Consider the following 18,271-nt stretch of genomic DNA (forward strand, 5'->3'; position numbering starts at 1 on the left):
CTCTTCTCCTGTGATTTTTTTTTTTTTTTTACTTTCTGAACAGTGTCATTTCAGGGATGCCTGGGTGGCTCAGTCGGTTAAGCATTTGCCTTCGACTTGGGTCAGGATCCCGGGGTCCTAGGATCAAGCCCCACGTTGAGCTCCTTGCTCACTGGGGAGTCTGCTTCTCCTTCTCCCTCTGCCCTTCTCTATGTTTGTGCACTCAGTCTCTATCTCTCTGACAAATAAATAAATAACAAACTTAAAAAGAAATAAACAGTGTCATTTCAGAGACATTTTTAGTGTTTGATGAAATCCAATTTGCTAAATTTTTAATCTTATAGATTATGTGTTTTCCATGTCATAGTTAAGGACTCTGCTTAACCCAAAGTCATAAGATTTTCTCATACATTGTTTTCTAAAGCTTTTACAGTTTCAGCTCTTACATTTAGAACTATAATCCATCTTGAGCTGAGTTTTGCTTATCATGTGAGATAAGAATATAAGTTGCTCTTTAAAAAAATGATATCCATTGTCCCAGCATATTTGTTGGAAAATAAATCACCCTTTAAAAAAAAAAAACTATTGTGGCAAAATATACATAGCAGAAAATTTATAATTTTAACTAAAAATTTTGAGTATTAATCTTTTTTAATGTGTGTTTTTTTTTTTTTAGTGCCATTCAGTGGCATTAAGTGTGCTTGTGTTGTGCAAACATCATCACCATCCATCTCCAGAACTATTCTCATCCTCCAAAAGTGAAACTCTGTACCTATCAGAAAATATGCTGCTCCCCCATTTCTCCTTCCCTCCAGCCCCTGGAAACCACCATTCAACCGTCTATGGATTGGACGACTCTAGGAGCCTCTTGTAAGTCTAACTAACCATTGAATATTTGTCCTTTGATGACTGACTTCTTTCACTCAGCAGAATGTCCTCAAGTTTTATCTGTGTTGTAGCAGGTGTCTGAATTTCCTTCCTTTTTGTGGCTGAATTACACTCTATTGGTTGGATGGACCATACTTTGTTTATCCACTCACGTGTTGAAGGACATTTGGGTTATGTCCCCCTTTAGGCCATTGTGAGTACTGTGGCTGTGAACATAGGTGTATAGAGATCTGTTTGAGTCCTTTGAGTATATATATCCAGAGGTGGAATTGTTGGATCCTACAGTGGTTCCATTTTTAATTTTATGATGACCCATGATAACTCTTGTCCACAGCAGCTGTACCATTTTTTATTCCCATCCATAGTGAACAAGCACTCCAATTTCTCTGCATCCTCACCAAGGTTTGTTATGTTGTTTGTTTTTTTTAAATAACACCCATCCTGATTGATGTGATTTTTTTTTTTTTTAGAGAGAGTGAGCATAAGAAGGGTAGAAGTAGACAAAGAGAGAGAGAGAATCTCAAGCAGACTCCACACTGAGCTTTGAGCCCAACATAGGGCTCGATCTCTTGACCCTAAGATCAAAACCTGATCTGAAATCAAGAGTCAGACGTTCAACTGACTGAGCCACCCAGGCACCTCCTGATTGATGTGATTAAAGAAACAACTTTCTTTTTGATTCCCTCCATCTTAAAATACATTTTAAAAAAATATTTTATTTATTTATTTGTCACAGAGAGAGAGAGAGATCACGAGTAGGCAGTGCAGCAGGCAGAGAGAGGGTGGAAGCAAGCTCCCTGCTGAGCAGAGAGCCCGATGTGGGGCTCGATCCCAGGACCCTGAGATCATGACCTGAGCTGAAGGCAGTCTTAACCCACTGAGCCACCCCGGTGCCCCTTAAGATATTTTTTTATGTGACTTTCAGATCCCCACATGGTGTCATATTTCTTCCCAGCATGGTGGCCATTCATTCAGTCTCTTCTGCCATACTCTCCTCTCCCTCCTGCTCTAACATGTCAGTCCTCCTCCATTCTTTATCCTTATGCCCTAAAGATTTTTTTTTTAAATTAAAAACCATAATATTAATTCTGAGATACACCCTGAATTTACCTGCCTTAAAAAATCTCCAGTTCTGATCTTCACCCCAAGTTCCACCTTTGCGTATATAACTGCCTGGTCAGCATTTCCACTTTCATCCCCGATAGGCTTTTGCGACTTAAACGATCCAAAGCACATTCCTAATTTTCACCCCAATTTTGTATATCTGTTTATGCCTTTCAGTCAATGGTGACACCATGCGCCCGTTTGCTCAGGACACCTATCTTGAATCATGTCTCTCTCATTTCTCTCCTTCCTACTCTCATCCCGTCCAATAGGAAGTCTTAACAATTTGCCTCCAAAATCATTCTGAGTCAGGCCACGCCTCATAACCCCACACCGCTGACGTCTTCATCCAAGCTGTAAGAATGTCTTACAGACACCCGTGGCCTCTTCCTCATCAGCATCCCTACTGCTGCTCTCTGTCCCCATCATGGTCGACATTCCACACATGGAAGCCAGAACACTCAGAACACTCCCCTGAAAACATCAGCCAACCCTGTCACCCTTGCCACTGGTCCTCCTGCGGCTTCCCTTGACCCCACAGCTCCCAGAGTCCTCACTGCTGCCTGCAATGCCCCCAGGAGCTCAGCTCAGGCTACTTCTCTGATGCTGTGTCACTCCCACTTGTGACACATGGCCACTCTGACCTCCTGTCCCTCCTTGGCACTTGCTGATTGTTTTCCTGCCTGGCCCCCTCCACCTGAACAAGCTTCATTTCCCTTTCAAAGAGTTTTCCCCACCCCCTGCTAACTATCCCTCATCAACTGTCACTCTGTCCCATTATCACACACTATCATTTTACATCTGCTTCCCTCCCCCCCAGCCCAGCTCTTATCATTTGCTGACTGAATATCACGTAATTACTTGGCTATTTATTTTCTCCCAGTCCTTCCTTAGGACCATGCAGACACGGTCTGTGTTGTTTACTTCTCTTTTCTCCAGCCCCTAGAATGCTGCTGTCCCTGAAGATTTTATATTCTCTCTTTAAGAATCATTTCTTCTATGAAACAATAGCCCTTGTATTAATAAAATATTTCCCTCTCTTAAGGGAGAGTTTTGGTTTTTTGATTCTGTTCTCTACAGCAATCAAGTAAAATGTCAGTATAAACCCAGGGTCCTGACATTCTGATCTCCATTCTCTGTTAATAATTAAGAAATTTCCCTGAATACGTGACTTTGTCTGGCCTTCCCACTTGAAGTCCTCCACAGGGCAGCCCTGGTTTCCAAGCCTCTACCATGACCTGATCTCAGGCACAGCCTCTGAGCCCTGTGGTGGGAGAGGGAGATATCCCAGGAGTGTTGCTAAATCGGGAGACTGGCTTCATTATTATGTATCCCCAGGAAATCCTAAGCATGACTTATGAGACTCCTTTTAGGATGATTAAAAGAAAGAAGGAAACTAATGAGAAGATCACACACTTCATTTGTACCAAATGTTTCAGGCAGTTCCCTTCCAGGATGTGTATAGGAAAGAAACCTAGAGGAACCAAATGGGGTCTCTGCATCTTGATACTGCAAGTCAGAAAATGCAAGAGGTCATAGATTTTAAAGAAGAATATGGGGTGTCCAGTAGAGACAGAAATAAATGATGTGTGGTGGTTGGCACCATGTGTGTACATGCTTGAGCACTCATGGTGGTAGACAGCTGATGTTAGAATAATGAGAAGGAAGGTAGATAGTGCCCACGTGGTAAAATCTCTAAGAATTTTCCATTGGAAACCATTGAAGGGTTTTATGCCAGGGTCTAATTTAATGAGACTTGCCTGTTGGGAAACTCTCTCCAGTCACAGCATGGAAAAGGAGATGGAGGGGTACACCGGAGATGTCAAGACCAGTGACACTGTAGTAATTCAGGGGAGAAAGAAAGATGGTGACATAGACACAGAGAGACCAATTAAAATGGGAGAAATCACTTAGTATCCTGTGGTTCAAAGGTGCAGAGTGACGTCATTAAACCTAACCTCCCAAGAGAAGCATGCCACTCTTCCTTGGAGAGATGGACAGAAGATGGGGAATTATAGCCCTACTGGCCTCTGCCAACCCTGAGAACTTTCTTGAGGACTAAGATCCCTTCTCTGTAGATAAAATAAACTCCTTCCCCACAGGTTCGGACAGTATGGACAGGTCTGTATGGCTCCTTGAGGGATGGGACCTAGTTAGCGAGTTTTCAGCATGACATGTCAAGTTTTAGAAACCCACTGCTCTCAACAAATTTCCTCAATCGTGATAAGGGGTGGATGCATGCCAGAAGAATCCTTTACAACCTCTCCAAGCAGAGCAGTGGCCCAACATGGAAATGACAGAAAGTGAGTCGCAGATCGGTCACACATGATGGCAGGAGTCGGCCCCAAACCCACCATCACACATCCTCTGGAGGAACTATACAAGCCCATTCTTCTCCAGGGTCAGACTGTGGACCTTGCATGATCTTTCTTCTGAGCCGTGATTTCCTGCCAACCAGTCTTTCCTGGCATGTGTCTGCTGGAATAAATTGTCCCAAACCCACACACTGGAAACTACTGAGTTTTTTTTCCTTTTCAGAGCAGAACTCCTTACCAGAAAGCAGTCCTATGTGATTATTCTCCATCTGCCAACGCCTCTCCCCAAACCTCCTTTTTCTGCTCAGCTCTATGTCCTGGAGCACCCCCAAACTCTCCTTCCAGCTGGTCTCCAGTTGGGTTCAACCCATGGGAAGTCTTGGCAGGAGATTAGAAAGTGGAGGAGATGGGTCAGGATATGTGTCCCTCTTCTCTTCCCAGATTGGGCACTTCATCTCCAGCTTCCCTCCTGGACTGTAGCCCCCACCAGGTGGCCCCTCCTCTACCAATCCCCAGGGTTGATAACAACTTCCTTCTGGTGCTTGTCTCTAGGTAATTCCTCCTCCCTCGTTTGTGCCCTGCATGCAGCCCACCCCTCTGTGAGTGGTCTGCTCATACATTTCTCTTCATTGGGACCATCTGCAATGAATTTGGTTTGCTGCTGAGACTCTGACATTAGCACAATTCTGGTAGACTGTGCCCACCATCTGCATCAGCTCCTGGTGCTTCCCATCACATTGAACCTGCTCAACTTGAACTTTATATGTTAGCCCTCTCATTCATGTTAGGACCGTGGGCCATGCACCTGTAAGAGTTGGTTCTTATCCCTTTAAAACACACACACACGAGCACCCTTTGGCATTCCACAGTAGTTTTGCCCATTTTCGAGGGCTCAAAAGGACCAGCCTTGAAGGAGTCTTCACTCCCCTTCAGAATCAGACTGGAACACTCAGTGACATCTGAGGGTCATATCTTTATTTTCCTTTACCACATATCCCAAAGGCTCATCTCCATGGGAAGGGTTTTGAGATGTTTGTGGGTGGGGATATAATTCAAGATGAAGTGAGAGGTTACACCTGAGTCTGAACTATTTGGAACAGTATCACAAAATGGATTTTATAGAATTTTATAGAAGCTATAGAGATGAACTATCTAACAGGGCTTTTAAAGAATTTCATTTATTTATTTAACTTTTATTTTAAAAGATTTTTGTCATGCTTGAGCAGGGAGGGGCAGAGAGAAAGAATGAAGCAGATGCCCCACTAAGCAGGGAGCCCAACTCAGGCCTTGATCCTAGGATCCCAAGATAATGGGAGTATGTTAAGTCTGTTAAGTCAGTTAAGAGTCTGCCTTTTGCTCAGACTCTTAACTGACTGAGCCACCCAGTTTCCCCTCTCACAGGGATTCTGAGATCATTTCCTATGGGATGAATCATGTGAAACCCTCATCTATGTCATCCTCAGTAATGTTGTCCTTGCTAAAGCTCTTGAAAGAATGAATCATTTTATAGCCATGGAAAGGAGTATGAAATTTCTTACCTTGATCAGCATGGTGAAGAACAGAGACAGCATTCACAGTTGAAAAAAGTTGGACACAGTAGAGAATACATTCTGAGAATTAGCATGAATTGCAGGAATCACTCCAGAGCCTCACAGGCTATGGAATTGATAGAAGTAGAAACAAATTAGTTGGTTAAGCGATTGCCTTCAGCTCAGGTCATGATCCTGGAGTCCCAGGACTGAGTCCCGCTTGGGGTTGCAGGGGGGAGGGTCCCTGCTCAGTGGGGAGTCTGCTTCTCCCTCTGAGCCTCCCCCTTCTCATGCTCTCTCTCTCTCTCTCTCTCTCTCATTCTCTCTCTTGCAAATAAATAAATAAAATATTTTTAAAAATACACACATCCACTCCCCTGATGTGGGTGCTCTGGCCCTAACTTCCTTCCCACTTCTCTCAGGACACAGCACAGCTGAGCTAGTGCTCTAGACCAACAGCCCCAGGCAAATAGCAAATGTTCCATGGGAACATCCACTCCTGCCACTTAGTGAACTGATTCTTCCAGACTGGTCTGAGTAAGTTGAAGGGAGACTAAACAGCAGGGCAAACAGTTACACGGAACTTACTCTAATACAGACAACATTACAAAAAGAAATACATGACCTTGAGAACTAGAAATGAGATATCACTGAAACATTGTATTCCAAGGAACCAAAACAACAACAACAAGAGCTTAGACTGTATCAACACAGGTTTTGTTGTAAGTGGGACTCATTGGAAACAAGATGACAAGATAATAGGTTAGGAAGGAAAGGGATATGAAGACATAAGGAAAAAGGTAGAACTGGAATAACTTCATTGCAGAAATCCAAAGTAACAGGGAAAAGAACCAGAGCAAACATTGAATTATGTAATGTGGCTAGTTTTGCTAAAAATGGCCCCTAATGCAGAGAAAGGGAAGAAAGAAATGGATATAATCAGAAATGACAGCGCAGGGGGAGGGGGAACAGCCCAGATTCCACAAAACAGATTGCTGGCATTCCTGAAGAAGAGGATAGAACAAGAGGGAAGATGAAGATTTTCAGAAATCTATGAAAAGAAAAGCTCCTGGAATTTAGGGATGATCCAAATGTCTGCACCAGAAGAGTTCACCAATTCTTGGGCAAAATTAACTAAAAGAAACAAACAGCAAGTCATATTATAGTGACGGTTCTATTTTAGGAATACAGAATCCTACCATCATCTCCATGCAATAAATGGGTCACCTACAACAAAAAAGAAATTGGGCCAACCTTGGATTTTTTTCCAATAGTCAATGTCACGTTTAGAGAGTTTGGAGGTACACTCAAGAACCCCCTTCCTTGTAGAACCACCATTTCCATGTGATGAGAGTAAATAGGCACCAACACAGGGGTATAAGACCCAGGAATTCATTCTTAAAAGTCTATAGATGGGAAGGTGAAAAGCCAGGAAATGGATTGAATATGCAAAGCTGATGGGTAAGGTGCTTCCTGGTGGGCACTGAATTCATACACCCGGGATCATACATAAACAGCTGTGATCTTGGTAGCCACAAAAACCAATGCAAATAATAGAAAACAATGCAAGTAATGAAACACACACACATAACAATGTAAAATGATGAAAGAAAAACCAATACAGAATGTCCAAGTGATGATAAGAACTGAACAGGACAGAATTGCTAAAACCCTGGGAGGTAGGGCAGAGAGGAACGGGACCAATGGAGAGAAAGGAAAAGAGCTCAATCCCTCTTCTGTCAAGGAATCAGTAGTAGCTGTTGCCCCATGGAAGCAAAAACTTCAGAAAAATCCAGGTCTCAAGTGTATTCTTTCAGGATTTAGAAGCGACTACTAGTAGAAGGAAAGTAGCCAGCACGCCTTCCTCAGGACCCGAGCACTGTCAGAATCCGACCCAACAACCCAGGGCAGGGTGTGTTCAAGTTATATTTGCTCTGAAGGCCTCCCTGATTTCCTAGGCAAATTAACCACTCCTTTCACTTGATCCTTGTCTTAGGGAAACAACCCACGTTCCACACATTAAGCTGTCAACAGGTGAACGTGTCCTCTTTCCGCACAAATGTTAAGGATCTCAAGGTAGGGATCCTGTTCTATTCTATGTGATTTACTTAGAACACCAAACACAGCTTCATTAACATTCGACACTCAAGAGCTTGAGTTGAATTAAGGGGATTGAGAAACGCATGGTGCATTGGCCAGAGAACCATATGGAAGCTGGGAAACTTGGAAGGACCTTCTTGAGTCATACCTCCCTTCTCTGTTTCATCTTGTCCGGGCTCTGCGGTCTCTCAGGGGAGTTGGCTCATGGAGGTGTGAAATTAAAACTAAGTGAAAAAAACAGATCATTTGTCCTGTGTGCCACAGGTGGAGTGCGTGGGGGGGAAGCATTCTGTTGAGTAGCTGAGTTCCTCATCTTGAAACTGTTTACCTTGGTAATGTATATAGCCAAAATATACCTGTTTATCTATGTTATAAATGTATATATGTGCTATATATCATATAACATATATAAAAAATAAATTATATGATAATAAGTATCAGTCCACAAAGAATTAATTTCCTTATCATTTGAGTAATTTCTTGCCTTCCCTTACTAATATATCTGCATTTTTCTTTATCCAGTTCCTGGGGCAAATCTAAGCCTCTATTTTATTTACTTATAATTTCTTAAAGTTTTTTTTTTAAGATTTTATTTATTTGATAGAGAGAGGACAGCACAAGCAGGGGGAAAGTGGCAGGTAGAGGGAGAAGCAGACTTCACGCCGAGTAGGGAGCCTGATGTGGGACTCGATCCCAGGACCCCAAGACTATGACCTGAGCTGAAGGCAGATGCTTAACCGGCAGAGCCACCCAGGCACTATGAGGAAGTTTTTTAGAAGACTGTGGCCAGCACAGGGCATTTGAGAGCTTGGATTAGGAGTGGAAGAGATTGCCCAGAAGGTAAGACACAAGGTGGGTGTGGCAGAGACAGAAGGAAATGAGAATCCACCGCAGACACACCAAGATGAAGTCTGGGGACAGCCCTGGAGATATAAAGCTGAGATCTTAGGAGGCAGGATGGGGGAAAAGCCCTGGGGATGTAGGTGTGAGATATGGAAATGCCAGACATGGTTTGCACCTTCTGACATCATCTCCCAGGTCCCCTTTCTTTCAGGAAAAGCCCTGGGGATGTAGGTGTGAGATATGGAAATGCCAGACATGGTTTGCACCTTTCTGACATCATCTCCCAGGTCCCCTTTCTTCATTGAAATAAGATGAAGAAGCTAGTGAGAAGGTGCCCTCCTCCCAAGAAGCAGCCTGAGGATAAGGAGTGGTTCCTGCATTGTTCTTTCCAACCAAACCTTTCCCAAAGGGCTAGTGTGTTGTCGTGATTTATAAGAAGAAGCTGTATTTGGTCTTTGACCCAGTTGCTGGCACAGAACTCCTAAAACACTTTAGATTTTGTAAAGAGAGCAATAAAGAAGCCTTTTGTTGTGTTAATAGGATGACTTGGGGGGGGGCGGGGGAAGCCTCTAGGCCAGCTACCTAAAGATGGGGGCTGCTTGCCAGAGAAACCAACCTTGTGGTGAGAGGCTGAAACTTTCAGTCCCACCCCCTGCCCTCTGGGGATGGGAGACGGGCTGAAGACCAAGTTCAACCACCAATGGTCAATGATTTCATCGGTCATGACTGTAATGAAGCCTCCATAAGAACCCAAAAGGCTAGGGTTTGGAAAGCTTCTGGGTTGGTGCCCATATGAAGCTTTAGGGAGCGTGGGGCTCCCCAGGAGGGCGTTGAAGTTCAATGCCCTTTCCGCCTTCCTGCCCTCTGCCATCTCTTCCAGCTGGCTGTTTCTGATGTTTCTCTGAGTTGTGTAAGTTGCTCTGGCAAATTAATTGTACCCAAGGAAGGGGTTGTGGGAACATCTGATCCATTTGCCAGTGAGTGATTTGCTATTAGTGTCTGAAGGGGGAGGATGGGGAACAGCAGTCCTGTAGGACTGGACCCTGAACCTGTGGAATCTGAGGTTCTCTCCAGGTAGATAGTGCCGGAACTGAGATGAATTGTAGGACACTCAGCTGGTGCTAGAGAATTGCTTGGTAGTGTAGGTATCCCCCAACCCTCAATGGGTCCACGTGGGTGACCAGAATCTTCACTGGCCTTGAGGGAACAGCCTCAGGCACTGCTTGGAAGAATCTGATATGTTGCCCAACACTAGCAAGGACCATGGGTCATTGGAAGGTTGGTCAGACAGAGGAAGAAAGATGTGGTCTTGTCAGTTTCAGCTCTCATGCAAAATGCAGAGTATTTTGCATATGAGAAGGGAGTCAGGGAGATCATATAGACCTGGAGGCATCATTGCTTAATTCTACTAACCAAAGTGTGTTTTGAAAACAGACTTCTCCGTGTCAGCTTCCCAGAGATGGTTCAAATGTGAGATGTGCAGGTGGCCTAATGTTGCAAAGACGTATGCACCATGAAATTCAAATTAGAACAATAAGGAGACAGGATTGTGTGGGATATTTACAGATACTCTACAGTATCGGAAAAGTTTTATTTTTAAAACCTCCAAAGCAAATGGCAAATGTTAACATTTGTCAAATATCAGCAGTGAGGACATGAGTATATGTTATATTATTTTCTGCACTCTTCTCTGCCTGCGAAATATTCCTATAATAAACTATTTAAGAATCAGGAAGAAAAAAATACGTACCCCATGGGGTTCATCCTGACAGTTGAAATCAGCAGGATCAGGTAATGACCACAGATGGAAACCACCTCCTCCCTCCTCCTATTCAGGGTTTTAAATCTTTCTTGTGCCAGCTGTCAGAAAAATGAACCACAGAACTTTTGCAAAGAGTGCAAATTGGCAAGTCTTATCCTCGTCAGTCTCGGGGGTTTGCTTGGTTTGTAAGATATATTTTTTCTAGTTTGGTTTGTTTCAGTTCTTTAAAAGCAGGATATAATTTATCTTTCTGGGTATATTCCCCAGCCAATGCCAATTTTGGGGTGGCTGGTCTTCTTACATGACCGTTTAAACTTGATATGACAAATATGTTGCAATTTATTACAGAAATACTTTTTTTTTTTTTTTTTTTTAAGTAAACATCTTATTCTAAGGAATCTCTAGACCCAATGTGGGGCTCGAATTCACTAGCCCCCGACCAAGAGGCGTATGCACTACCGACTGGGACCGCCAGGTGTCGCTATATAGGAAACAACTTAATAAACCCTATATCAAATACAGAACTTAATAAAACTTTTTTTTTTCAGGTAAAGAAAACAAACAACAAATAGCCTTAAGGAAGAACTGAGTCCGGACTATCAGAATGCCCAGTATACAGAGGCTGATCATAAGGACGTGTGGTTATCTCATAGAGCACAGTCTGTGGGTGGGAAGGAAGCCCAGGACTGGTTCAGATGCTCAAACACCCCAGCAAAGCCCAGACTCTTTCTTTCTGCTCTGCCAACCTCAGTATGGTGGCTTGTCTTCTTCATGGCTGTCAGATGGTTGGTGCAGCGATGAGCATCTATGACTGTTTTTAGAGGCAGTGGCTGGGAGACATGGAGGGTGGGGAGAGCAGGAAAGCAACCTAATCTCCCATGGATCTCTTCTTCAAAGGAATAACGTTTACCAAATGGGTCAGGCTGACTTCATTCATGATTCACTGTCCAGGCTTGGCATATTACAACGCCAAGGATATGTGGGCTCTTCCCGCCAAAACTGAATATGGAAAGAGTCTTTGATAGAGGTGCCCAGGACCCTCATTCTCCAGCAACGGTAAGCTAAGTAAACCATTGTAAACCTTGAGTTCCTCTGGACCACTTTCTGACTGGGGAATGGTAATGGTCCTTTAGGGTTGTTTTGAAATCTATGGTCAGAGGCACCTGCGTGGCTCAGTCTGTTAGGCGTCTGCCTTCGGCTCCGGTCATGATCTTGGGGTCCTGGAACTGAGCCCCACATCAGGCTCCCTGCCCAGCAGGGAGTCTGCTTCTCCCTCTCCCTCTGTGTTCTCTCTCTCACTCTTTCTCAAATAAATAAAATAAATCATGAAAGGAAAAGAAAAGTAAAGTGAAAAGGGAAGGGAGAGGAAAGGAAGGAAGTGGTGAATAATGGTGAATGAAACACCCAGAGGTATTTTTTTTCCCCCGACAAGGCCATTGAAGGACCTCACAAAATAATAAACTTCAATTTTGGTAGACTTGTTAACTATTGGTTTTTTAAGTATGGCCCTATCTGACAGTTGGTTCTGTTTTCAAAATAAGCAAACCTCCACTTTCCCTAAAAATCTAAACCTATTTGTTCATCGTGCAATCCATCGATATAGTGCCGTAAGGAATTTACAGCAAACTGCAGATACAGGTTTCTCCAGCCGGAGTTTTATCAGAAGAGTTGCACATGGTTGTGGTCGTGGTCAGTGGTCATGGCTGGACACTTGCAGGCAGTGGCAACAATGTATCTTACACATCTGTGTGTGCCCGGAGCTGTCCTGCTTTGTGAAGAGTTCTCTGAACTACACTTGGAGATTTCCAGGTGCAAATCGGAGATGTATTCGGTCCTATTTATTTTTCTCTTTGATCTGATACCACCATGGGTGGATCAATCAGGGATAAATTGGAGAAGCATAACTATATATACATACATACATACATATGTGTATATGTATATATATGTATACATATATATGTAAATACATAAACTGTAACTGTATCACCATACAACTCTAACTATATGACTCTAGAACTTTCTCTTCTCTAAATAGATACATGGTTGTATATAATACATAATTATTAACATTATTAAATATGTGTACACAATTAGATACAGGATTTGATCTTACCCAGTTGTGGACCCTGATTAAGCAGGTTCTATAAGGCTGCTGTCTTCACAATTCATGATGGAACTTGAAGTCCAATGGGCATGAGGGGCAGGCCTCCACGAAGGAAGGATGTGGGTAAAGTAGAGGTGAATAAGAACAAGCTGGAGGTCCATGAGGTTAGGCAGAAGCCCCTGGTAGGTCTTGCTGCTGCTCACTCTGGCAGTGTGGGGGTCTGCAGAAGTTGGACCCTTCCTAGTGGGGTTGGAGTTGGAGAAGGTACAAAGGGAACCGGGGAAGTTGGAGCCTTCACAGCCTCTCCTGGATGAAGCCAGTGGTCAGAGCTGCTGTACAGCTCAGTGTGAGTGCCCAAACCCGCAAAACCTGCCACCGATCTCTCCAGGACCACCCCACCCCCAACCCTTACTGGAAACATGCAGGAAAAGAAACTCCAGAAAATAGAGTTCAACCTAGCCAAGCCTCCGTGGCCTCAAGCATCCACACTAGATGAGCCAGAAGAATGTAACTCTGTTACAGAGAACGGAGAGACATGATTTTTCTCAAATAGAGGATCATTGTCCCCCCTAGCTTATGTCTTTTTCTAAAAAGAAGGGCTACAGATCATAAAGTCAATATAACTGAGATTATGAGTCTCAGTGTAGACATTTCCTTTCCTTTGATGACTCTTCTTGGACACCTTTCGTTACATCTTTCATATTCCTTTTAAAAGAGGATCTTTGCTGAGAGGAATTCCCACCCCATAGAACAGAACTTACAAAGTACACACACATATCCTTTTTCCTCCAGCCCCGTCACATGCGCCATTTTGAATCAGAGTGTCACCTTTGAAAATTACATTGCTTATGTGGTCCTTGTCTCTGTCTTCACCTCCACTAGAAGGTGAGTCTCACAAGGGTGGAGATTGACCTGCCATCCCTTCCTGTGGGAATGAAAGAGTGCCCAGCACCCAGTGTGTCTCAGCCAGTACCTGTGAAATCTGCAGGAAATCTTCACAACGGCACTCTACAGTGCATGTTTATTGACCTCAGTTTTACAGAGGAGGACATGAAGGCTCAGAGAGATGAAGCTATTTTCTCAAAATAACCAGCTGGGAAGCAGCAGAACTGGGATCTGAATCTATCCCTCTCTCCTACATCTTGGCTGTTCTAAGATGAAAGGCTATTCCAAGCCACATCTGAAGTTACTCAACTATTTTCAGTTATCAAGTGTGTAGATATTCCCTAACTTTTTAGTGCTTCATAAATAACTATGTCTTGTAAAAGACTTCTTTGGCCACCCTTTTGTATCCCAATCCCCACCAACACACACACCCTAAGCATCGTTCCTCTAAGTTAGATGTTCCGGGTAGGGTTTTGTTATGACATCCCTTGGCAGAGAAGGGTGTCCCTTCCTTTGATATACCTGATTCAATTCTCTCTTTAGCTATGTTTCTCTTTCTGTATTCTGTTTCAGATTTTTTTCTGTCCTGTCATATTTTGTGTGTATTTTCAGACCACCTTAAATCCTCCTTCATGTAGAGTAAGGTAAAGAATATCAAGAGTTAAATGCACCGTCCTGGGGGAAGCACTCGAGCTATATTATTCTGAACAGCACTAATATTCCATGTAGGTAAAATAATGAGATAAAATTTGAGTTTCAGCATTAGGAAGCCATAGGGGTAGCCATTAAAAGTGATGACCACAAAGACTGCAAGATCGCTTACAGTGTAATGTGAGTAGGAAAGTTGGGTGCCAAGTTGCATATTCAGTACGGGTCAGAACGACTCACAAAATAAGACTGGAAGGAAATACCAATCTCCTCTGTTTTGGGCAGACCTGAGGTCTGCAGATTTCAAATCGTGTAATGTGCAAATAGAATATCTCACTTTATGAATCAGACTACCTGACTATTCCATTTTAAAACTCTTGATTAAGCAGATGTAAAGCACACCCAACACAAACAGGGGTAGGCAATAAATGTCCCTTCCCTCATCATCCAACGTCCACCACCAACTTGTGTTCTGGTTCATGTCTGTCTCTAGCTCTTTGCCCTTCTTGGGTGACTTGGCATTAAACCTATTTATATTGAAATCCATAATGGATGATTTGTCCATCGGTTCACCTATTCTTATTGTTCTAGAAAGTTCCCTGGGATTCCCTTCCAGTTCATCTCTTATCCCAACAAAGGAAAAACACTGTTTTGAAGTTTTCCATAATAAATTACTTGTATTTATTCTAGAACTTCCATTTAAATAGAATCATGAGTGGCACCTGGGGGGCTAGGTTGGTTTAGCATCCAATTCTTAATTTCGGCTCAGGTCACTATCTTGGGTTGGTGGGATCAAGCCCTGAGTCAGGCTCCATGTTCAGTGGGGAGTCTGCTTGAGATTCTCCCTCTCCCTCCTCCCCTTCCCCCCACCCCCCACTGGCATGCTCTCTCTCTCTCTCTCTCTCTGTCTTTCTCTCCCTACCCCTTACCCCTCCTCCTACCCCCTCCTCAATACACTTGACCTCTCTCTAAAATAAATGAATAAAATCTTTAAAAAGAGAATAGAATCATTAAACTGTTATCTTTTTGTGTCTGTCTCTTTGTGTTCTTCTGTAGCCTCAAGTGGTAGCTCATTCCTCCTTTTCTTCCTGAAATAGATTGTGTAAATTCAATGTTATTTCTTCCTGGAACATTTGATAATCAGTTTAACTTTTTGGTAGATATGAGGCTATCTTTTGTGTCAGTTTTGATCATTTGAATTTTTCCAGGGACTGGCCCATTTCATCTGCGTTGTCAATTTTGTTACCATAGAGTTACCCTTAGTATTTTCTTTAAATTGTTTTGGTAATTACACAATCTGTCATGATAATCCCTCTCTCATTTCTGATATTGATCATTGCGTTTTGTCTCCTTTTCTCTTAAGCAGGCTTGCATGGGGTTTACCAGTTTTGCTAATCTTCTGATCAAAAGAACGAACTTTTAGCTTTGTTGATTGTTTTCAGTTCCATTGTTTTCTAATCTAATCACAATTATTTCAGTCTTCCACTTATTTTCAGTCAATTTTCCTGGTTTTTAGCTAACCTCTGAAAGTGGAATTTTAGGTAATTGATTTTTGGCCTTTTTCATTTCTGATAGAAGCATTTAAAGTTACAGATGTCCCTCCAGAAAGACCTATGAATCAGGAGAGGGAAAGAAAGGCCAGAGCTGCACTTTCTTTGGGTCAGCAAAAGGGAAAGGCACTCAGGATGGCAGTGGAAGAATTTAGTTTGGGTTAGGAGCAAGGTGCTCTCTTCCTTAGAGAAGCGGAAGGGCAAAGAAGTGTCATGAATGAAGGAAGGCTTCCAGATCTGTTGAGAAGCTGAGAACAGCTCCATCGGATGGCTTGCCTTTCCTCAGCAAGTTTGAAGGGAGAATACCAACTGAGCATGTGGGAGGGGGGTGTAGGGAAGCTCTGAGCAAAAGGGAAATCATGGAATAGTCATCGCAGGGTGGGGAGGAGGGAAGTTAGTAATGAAGGGCAACAGATGTATCAGGCAGATTGAAGGGCTCACAAGGGGATAACGGCTATGATTTTCAAAGCAAAGCATTTCACTCAGATCTCTGATTTGCTACAGAGCTCAGCTGCTCATGGGATAGCATGGAGGGGGCAGACATGTTGGCTCAGCCAGGACTGGGGTTTACCAGGTGAGCAAGATAGTGACATCTGGGGCAAGTGGGGGAGGGAGGGGAACCAAGGGACTCCAAATATTTGCAAGGAAGTGATTCAACTCATGAGCCATGGGTTTGTAGCTGGGTGGTTGGAAAAAGGAGGACAGGATTTGCAAGTCATGATGAAATCAAAGGCTTGTAGCATCGGGGGAGATCAGAGTAAAAGACATTGTGTTGAACTCTCAAAGTTAATTCTGCAGGAGACAAGGTCTAGGTGTGACCATGGAAGGGACTAGATGATGTGCAGTTGGACAAAATCTCTGGAGGTGCTGTGCAAGTCATCGGCGTGTATTTTCTGTCCTCAAGAGTGTTGGCGTGGGTCTTTGTCAAAAGGAAAAGTGTCAGACCCACCATCTTCAGTGAGTGGTGGGGAGGGACTGGCAAGCTGGTGGACAGCAGGAAGGAGATGGGGAAGAGTGCAATAGAGCTAAGAATAGCATTAACTTCAAATAAGAAAGGGTTTTTGCAAGATAGAGGGGGTAAATGGAGGATTAGGAACACTGAGACTGTTTCCTGACCCTGAAGCCTTCAGGCTATGAAGGAAAACTCAGACTTTGCTTGAATGGCCATCAGAGACCCTAGGACTTCCAGTATCAAACAAGCAATGTCTCAATAGAAGATGGCAGTTAGAGGGAAGACAACTAGTCATAGAATGGGAGTTTCAGAAGATGCAGCAACTACAGGCTTTAGCCAGGGAGGAAAGCTGACTCTGATTTGGAAGTAGAAAAAACAAGAAGAGGGATGCCTGGGTGGCTCAGTTGGTTTAGCAGCTGACTCTTGATTTTAGCTCTGGCCTTGATGACAGGATTGTGGAGTTTGAGCCCCACACTGGGCTCCATGCTGGGCATGGAGCCTACTTAGATAAAAACAAAAAATCAAAACAACAAAACACACAAAAAATAAGGACAAGACTAGGAGAGGAAGAGTTGAGAATGAGTTGAGGAGGACTCAATTTGAGAATGAGTTGAGAATAGGAGAGGAAGAGTTGAGGATGACTTGAGAAGAACTACAGATATTGGTATCTACTACACCCCAGAATGTCTGTATGGGGTGTTATTAGCTTCTAGTAGCTGCTGTAACAAGTTACCACAAGCTTAGCGGCCAAAAACAAGACAAATTTATTATCCTCTACTTCTAGAGGTCAGAGGTCCAAAAAGGATATCACTGGACTAGAACCAAGGCTTTGGCAGGAATGTGTTCCTTCTACAGGTGTTAAAGAAGAATGCATTTCCTGACCTTTTTCAGCATCTAGAGGCTGTTTGCTTTCCTTGGCTTGTGTCCCTTTCCTTCATGTTCAAAACCAGCCATCCTTCTGGTTCTGACTCATTTGCTTCCCTCCTCCCCACTTAAGGACACTTATAATTACATTGGACCCATTAGGATAACCCAGGATAATCTTTGTATTTTAAAGCAACTGATTAGCAAACTTAATTCCTCCTGGCCCTGTAACAGGACATATTCCCAGGTCCCCAGCATGAGGATGTGAACATTCCAATTCTGTCCACCACTGTGTCTTCCCTAAGATGCAGAGCTATACAGAGACACTTAAAGGAGCCATGACATGTGGCAAATAAGTTATTGGTTGGTTTTTGGGAAGAGGAGCCCAGTTGCCCAAGAACCATTCTAGGACCTCAACATGCAACGATGGGACCATCATCTAAAGCAGTAGCTCCCAAACTTCACTTGACATCTGAATCACCTGGAGGGTCTGTTAAAACAGAGGGCTTACCCTTCTCCCACTCCCCATTTCTGATTTAGTAGGTCAGGGGTGGAGTCTGGGATGAACATTAACAAGTTTTCAGGTGGTACTAATGTTGTTGGTCCAAGAGCTTCAATTTCCAAATCATTCCCCTAATATGTTCTTGATCCAAAAGTTCTGTGAATCAAGATCGCTGTGTTTTATTGCATATGTGGGTGTACGGCTTATTGTCTTGTGTTTTTAGTTGGGGTTTAGTCTTCAATC

This window comes from Mustela lutreola, chromosome 15 (genome assembly GCF_030435805.1).
Source record: "Mustela lutreola isolate mMusLut2 chromosome 15, mMusLut2.pri, whole genome shotgun sequence".
NCBI lineage: Eukaryota > Metazoa > Chordata > Mammalia > Carnivora > Mustelidae > Mustela > Mustela lutreola.